We start from the raw sequence: 6,013 nt of genomic DNA, 5'->3' as shown, positions 1-6,013 counted from the left end.
TTTGGACATGTTGCCAGGAGGGACGGGTCCTTGGAGAGGGACATCATGCTTGGGGGGGGTTGAGGGACAATGCAGGAGGGGAAGAGCCTCTATGAGATGGATTGATTCGGTGACTGGGGTAATCGGGATGGGTGTGTCAGAGGCGGTGCGTTTAGCGCAGGACAGAGCAGGGTTTAGGGCTATTGTGCATAGGGTCGCTATGAGTCGGAAACGACTCGATGGCACATAACAACAACAACTACAGAGGATTCCTAAGCAAACATTGGTAGTACTGCAGTGCAAGGAAAGAATAGTTAAAATGTATACTGTGTGAAGAATCATAAGAAGGATGTATATTGTTACATATAGAATTGTTATTTGCAATCATTTATAAATATCTTACTGAACACACAAGCTTATGTTTCTAGATGTAACTATTTTTGTCTGCGAAAGACAAAGGAGACAACAACAATGTAATTGGAAGATGTAGTGATGTTTGGGACTACTCCTCCCAAAGAGGGTATCACAATACTGACATCATTGAAACTTCTTTAATAAATTGCAAATGTTAGAAAAAAAGAGAAAGAAGCCCTACAAGACAGGGCAGTTGGCTGCTAAGTGCTCAGTTGCTAACCAAAGAGTCATTGGTTCAAACTCAGCTGCCACTCCATGGAAGAAAGATGTGGCAGTCTGCTTCTGTAAAGATTTCAACCTTGGAAACCCTATAGGGTAATTCTACTTTGTACTACGGAGTTGCTATTACTTGATGACAGTGACTGGTTTTGTTTTGTTCTGTTTTTATTTGGCATAACAGAAGCATATCATTACTGGGTCTCACATGTCTAACCCATCTGGCATTCCTTTGAGATGTATCTTGACTCAAAAAAAAACAATATCTCAAACTTCTTGTTGTCAACTCAGAACTGACTCACAGCTGACCTTCCACTGGGTTTCTGATACTTTTATGAGAGGAGATTGCCCATCTTCTCCCTTAGAGTTGCTGGTGGATTTAAAAACCAGAGAGCCTCGCCTTTGGGTTAGCAAACACTTTGGTCCTATACATTCCCAGATGGTGTTGTTAGCTGTGGTGACTCTTCACTCAGGGGACTCTATACAGATTAAAATATCACCATCTGCACTGCAGCGTTATTCACCATTGCAAGAACATGGAAACAACCCAAATGTCCAACCACAATCGAATGGATTAAGAACATATGGTAAATTCACATGATGGAATACTACGCAGCATGCAGGAGCAATGATTTTGAAAATTACTACCTAACTTGGGAGGCTCTGGACAGCCTTATGCTAAGTGAACTAAATCAGTCCATAAGGACAAATACTGTACAAGACAATTATTGTAGAAATAGATAATAAAACATGTATGAGGATATAAGGGAGAGAAGGTAGGAACAGAGGGGTGAGGAAGAGCAGGGGGTAATCATAGGATCACACATTTTGATGGGTAGAGGGAGGGGTGGGTAAAGGAAATGGGAAAGATCTGGAGCAAAAAACAATGTATGCGAGCCTTTCAAGTAAACCAACATAATTTAAAAAAAAAAGTTATCTAGCGGAGAGGGAAGGGAGAGTGAGGGGGTAAAATGTGCAACAATGAATGAATGAAAATCTAACGTCTCTGTAAATGTTTGTTAAAATCACTATTAAAATAATATTTTTAAAAAAATCATCATCTGTAGGGTTCTCAGTGGCTGGTTTTCAGAAGCAGATCATCAAGCCTTTCTTCCCGGTCTGTTAGTCAGTTCTCTTGAACAAAACTTGATGCCATGAAGTCTATTCTGACTCCTATGAATCCTGTAGGACAGAATAGAATGGACCATCACCTTTCTAAAGCTGTGATCTTCACAGAAACAGACTACCACATCTTTCATCATGGTGCAGGTGGCTTCAAACCACCAACCTTACAATTTGCAGTCAAAGGCTTAACAACTGTGTCACCAAGGATTTAGCATAAAAGGTATGGAGTCTACCACTGAACAGCCACCCCCACCTCCTCCTCTGCCATACAATCTCAGAAGCTCCCTAACTTTGGTTATTGCACTTTTTGCTATGGGCAGAGCCTGCATTAGCAGGGTAAGTCCCCACTTAGCAAGTACAGGAGGCCTTGACTAATAAATTTCTGAAACCTTTTTCATTTCCCTTTTTAAATTGCAGACTTAACTTTCATTAAAATTACAATTAAAATTTTAAAAAACTGCAGACTTGGATCACCAACTGTTATCTGAACATCTCCAAAAAACCCACAAGCAAACCTGCTGTCAAATTGATTCTGCCCATGGCTACCCTCCCTCTGATTTCCAAGGGTGGAAATCTTTACAGAAGGAAATTGTCTAGCTTTCTCCTGCAGACTGGCTGGTGGGTTTGAACCTCTCATCTTTTCATTAGAAACCCAACATGTAATACACTTTTCCACCAGGAATCCTTTGGATGTCTCCCAGTAGAGTACATTTAGGATACATTTCAAATGCAATACAGCCCAGAGGAAACTCATTATATCTCCCCAACCTGCTTCCTCTTCAGGTTCTGTTAAGAATCTCTATTCAAGCTATTCATCTAAGTCTTCCAAGCTAGAAATGTGGGGATTACTTTCAGCATTCTATTTTCCTCTTTGCTTGCACCCACATACCTTGCAAGGTTTAAAGGTTTGGTTTTCCAGAAGACTTTGCAATGTATACAGTTATCTCTTACCCACTGACATTAATTTCACCAAAATCCTCCTTACCAGGCTTTCTGACAATAATCTGTCCCCCTTTTAGCCTTAAGGCATCTGTTTACGTTGCTTCTTTGTAAATATATATGTATGGATCACAACAAACTGTGGCTGACTCTGAGAAGAATGGGAATCTCAGAACACTTGATCATGCTTATGCGAAAACTATACTTGGACCAGGAGGCAGTCATCAGAACAGAGCAAGGAAACACTGCATGGTTCAAAATGGGAAGGGTGTATGCCAGGGATGTGTCCTATCCTTTACAATCTATTTGCAGAACAGATTATCTAGGAGGCTGGGCTGTATGAGGAGGAATGTGGAATCAGGATTGGAGGAATACTCATCAATAATCTGCATTATGCAGATGACACAACCCTCCTTGCTGAAACTGAGGAGGACTTGCTGCAGAAGGTCAAGGACTGCAGCCTTCAATATGGATTGAGGCTCCACATCAAGAAAACAAAGATTCTTACTACTGGGCCAACATCATGATAGATGGTGAAGAGATAGAGATTGTTAACAGCTTTAGTTTGCTTGGCTCCACAGTTAACCTTCTTGGCACCAGCAGCCAGGAAATGAAAAGACACATTGAGATGGAAAAGTCTGCTATTAGGGACCTCTCCAAAGTATTCAACAGCAATGATGTCACTCTGGAGACTAAGGTACATTTGATACAGGCCATGGTCTTTGCAATCACTTGCTATTCAACAGAGAGCTGGACAATGACTAGGGGTGACAGAAGAAGAACTGATGCCTTTGAGCTGTGGTGCTGGAGAAGAGTATTGACTATATCATGGACTGCTAAAAATATGAACAGGTTCATCCTAGAGAGGGTTAAACCAGGCTGCTTCTTGGAGGCAAGGATTCTGAAGCTTTGTCTGACATATTTTGGACATGTTGCAAGGAGGGACCAATCCTTGGAGAGGGACCTGATGCTTGGGAGGGAGGAGAGACAGGGCAGGAGAGGAAGACCCTCTATGAGGTGTATTGATTCAGTGACTGGGGTAATTGGGATGGGTGTGTTGGAGACAGTGAGATGGGCACAGGATAGAGCAGGGTTTAGGGCTGTTGTATATAGGGTTGCTATGAATTGCAGGCGATTGGACGGCACATAACAACAACAATCACATACTTGCACTCCTTAAAAACCTTTGGTTCCTCTTTAAAACAACACATGCTGCCTTTGGTCAATTCCAACTCACTGGCAACCCTCCACTAAGTTTCTGAGTGTAAATCTTCATGGCAGCATTATCCACTCCCAAGGAGTGCCTGGTGGATTCGTACCAATGACCTTTCTGTTAGCAGGCCTGCTAAACATTGTGGTTACAATGCCTTGAGCTTTCAAAAGCTACTGTTTTGAATGCTAACTTACCTTCACACTCCATTCTTGTCTGTTTGTTTAGTTATCCTAGATAGACTATCTTTTCTGACCTGTTAAAATGCAGGGCCTGGCTTCTTCTGTCTTTACGTTAGCTGGCTCTTCTCTTTGGGCAATCTCTGCTTATCTAAATCCTCTTTATTGTGAAGGTATTAACATAATTAATTGTATATTGCCAAGGATAGGCAGTAGGATAAGCCTGACACGGGGATAAGCACTTTACAGTCATTAGGTATGATAACCACCATTAACTTTGAGGAAACTGCAGCAGTAATGCTGTCCAAGATCGTGTTTTAAGTAATCAGCGAACCTGGGATCACAATTCAGGTGTGTCTCAACCACAAAGCGAAGGTGTCAATGCTTCTGCTTCTACAAAATACTATCTAACTCAGGTCAAGTTTTACCTCTACCCTTAAACACTTGGTTAGACCGCTCTAATCCTCCTTTTATCATCTCTAATTGCCGGTTTAACCAATGTTACACTTTTCATTTTGTTATTGTGAAAAACAAAAAACTCACTGCCTTGGGGGGAGGGCTGGGAGGGGAGAAAAGTGCAACAATGAATGAATGGAAATCCAAAGTCTGTAAATTTTCATTGAAATTAATAATAAATTTAAAAAACAACAACTCACTGCCTTGCAATCAATTCTGGCAGCCCCTCTTTGGAGTTTCACAGGGTGTTTATAGGAGTGAACGGTGTCATCCTTCGCTAGTGGAGCAGCTGATGAGTTTGAACCGCGGACCTTTCAGTGAGCAGCCCAGTACTTAACTCAGGACTGTAACGATGCGAGTGAATGCTTCCCCTTCCCTTTTAAAATTCTTTTACAATGTCTCCACCCGGGCTATCGCCTACTAGGACAGGCCATCACTGCGCTACACGTAGCCTATCCTTGACTCAGGTCTCTGGCTAGCCTACCATTTAGCTGGGTGGTGAACAATTGATGTTTGCTTTACTGAAGACAGGACCCGACAAGCTGAACGACATGTAAACGTTGCTTGCAGGAGAATGGGACGATTTCAGCAAGCGTTGCGACCTGTTTACCTGCGGTGGCCTTTTCTGTTCCTCCCTCCTGGGTCGGGGCCCCCACTGGCACTGTTGTCCTGTAGCTGGTGGGTTTGCTTTGTGACCCTGGCGACCCGCACGTGTTGCAGGGGACACTGCTCCGTAGACTTTTGTGGGCTGGAAGCTGCAGGGAACGAGCTCTCGGGGCGTCTTGAACATGCCAGGCCCCCTCCTCGGTGCGGCGTCCCCGGGCGGGTTCCAGCCCTGTGAACCGCTTTGCGCCCACCGGCGACCTCACTGTTGACGGTGCCATCAAGCCGCTCGCAGTGGCCCCGTGCAGCAGAGAAGGACGCTGTGTGTGGGTTTCCAGGCTGTAGCCAGCACGGGAACAGACGCCGACACGTTCTCGGGGAGAGGGGAGGCTCTGCGGGGCGGTTAGCACCCTAGGGGCTCCCTCCCTGGGGGCTGGTAGTCTAACCCCCCAGCGCCCGGGCTCCTTCCCGGGGCCTTGGGCTGTTCGCCGCCCGCCTCGATGGAGGCCCGGAGCCCTCGTGCGGACAGGGACGTTATCGGGTTTGAACGAGACGTTGTCTTCCCTTCAGTCACCTCCCCGGGTGCTGCGTGGGGCCCCTTTCCGAGCGGGAAGGAGTGCTTTCTTCCCGGGATGTGGCTGGGCAGCCTCTGCACCAGGCGTTCCCGAGCCCGCCGCCATCGTGCAGGCCATGGCGCCGCCCAGGCCGCAGACGAAGGCCCGCTGGCTGGGGCCGCAGGTCATGGCGGGAACGCAGAGCCCATGTCGGGAGTGTAGGGCCCATGGCGGGAACGCAGAGCCCATGGCGGGAGCGTAGGACTCAATGACCGGAGCACAGGGTTCATGGCGGGAGCGTAGGGCCCATGGCGGGAACGCAGAGCCCATGTCGGGAG

The 6,013-nt window shown here is 45.8% G+C and overlaps 1 pseudogene; it reads right to left on the bottom strand.

Annotated features, from left to right (window-relative positions):
• The window catches only part of LOC102854063, a 12,217-nt pseudogene extending 6,815 nt beyond the window's left edge, over positions 1 to 5,402 (bottom strand).
• Positions 5,403 to 6,013: the final 611 nt, after the last annotated feature.

This window comes from Elephantulus edwardii, unplaced genomic scaffold, assembly GCF_000299155.1.
Source record: "Elephantulus edwardii isolate Elephantulus edwardi_28Jun2011 unplaced genomic scaffold, EleEdw1.0 scaffold00014, whole genome shotgun sequence".
NCBI classification, from domain to species: domain Eukaryota; kingdom Metazoa; phylum Chordata; class Mammalia; order Macroscelidea; family Macroscelididae; genus Elephantulus; species Elephantulus edwardii.
This window is presented reverse-complemented; position numbering and strand designations above follow the sequence as displayed.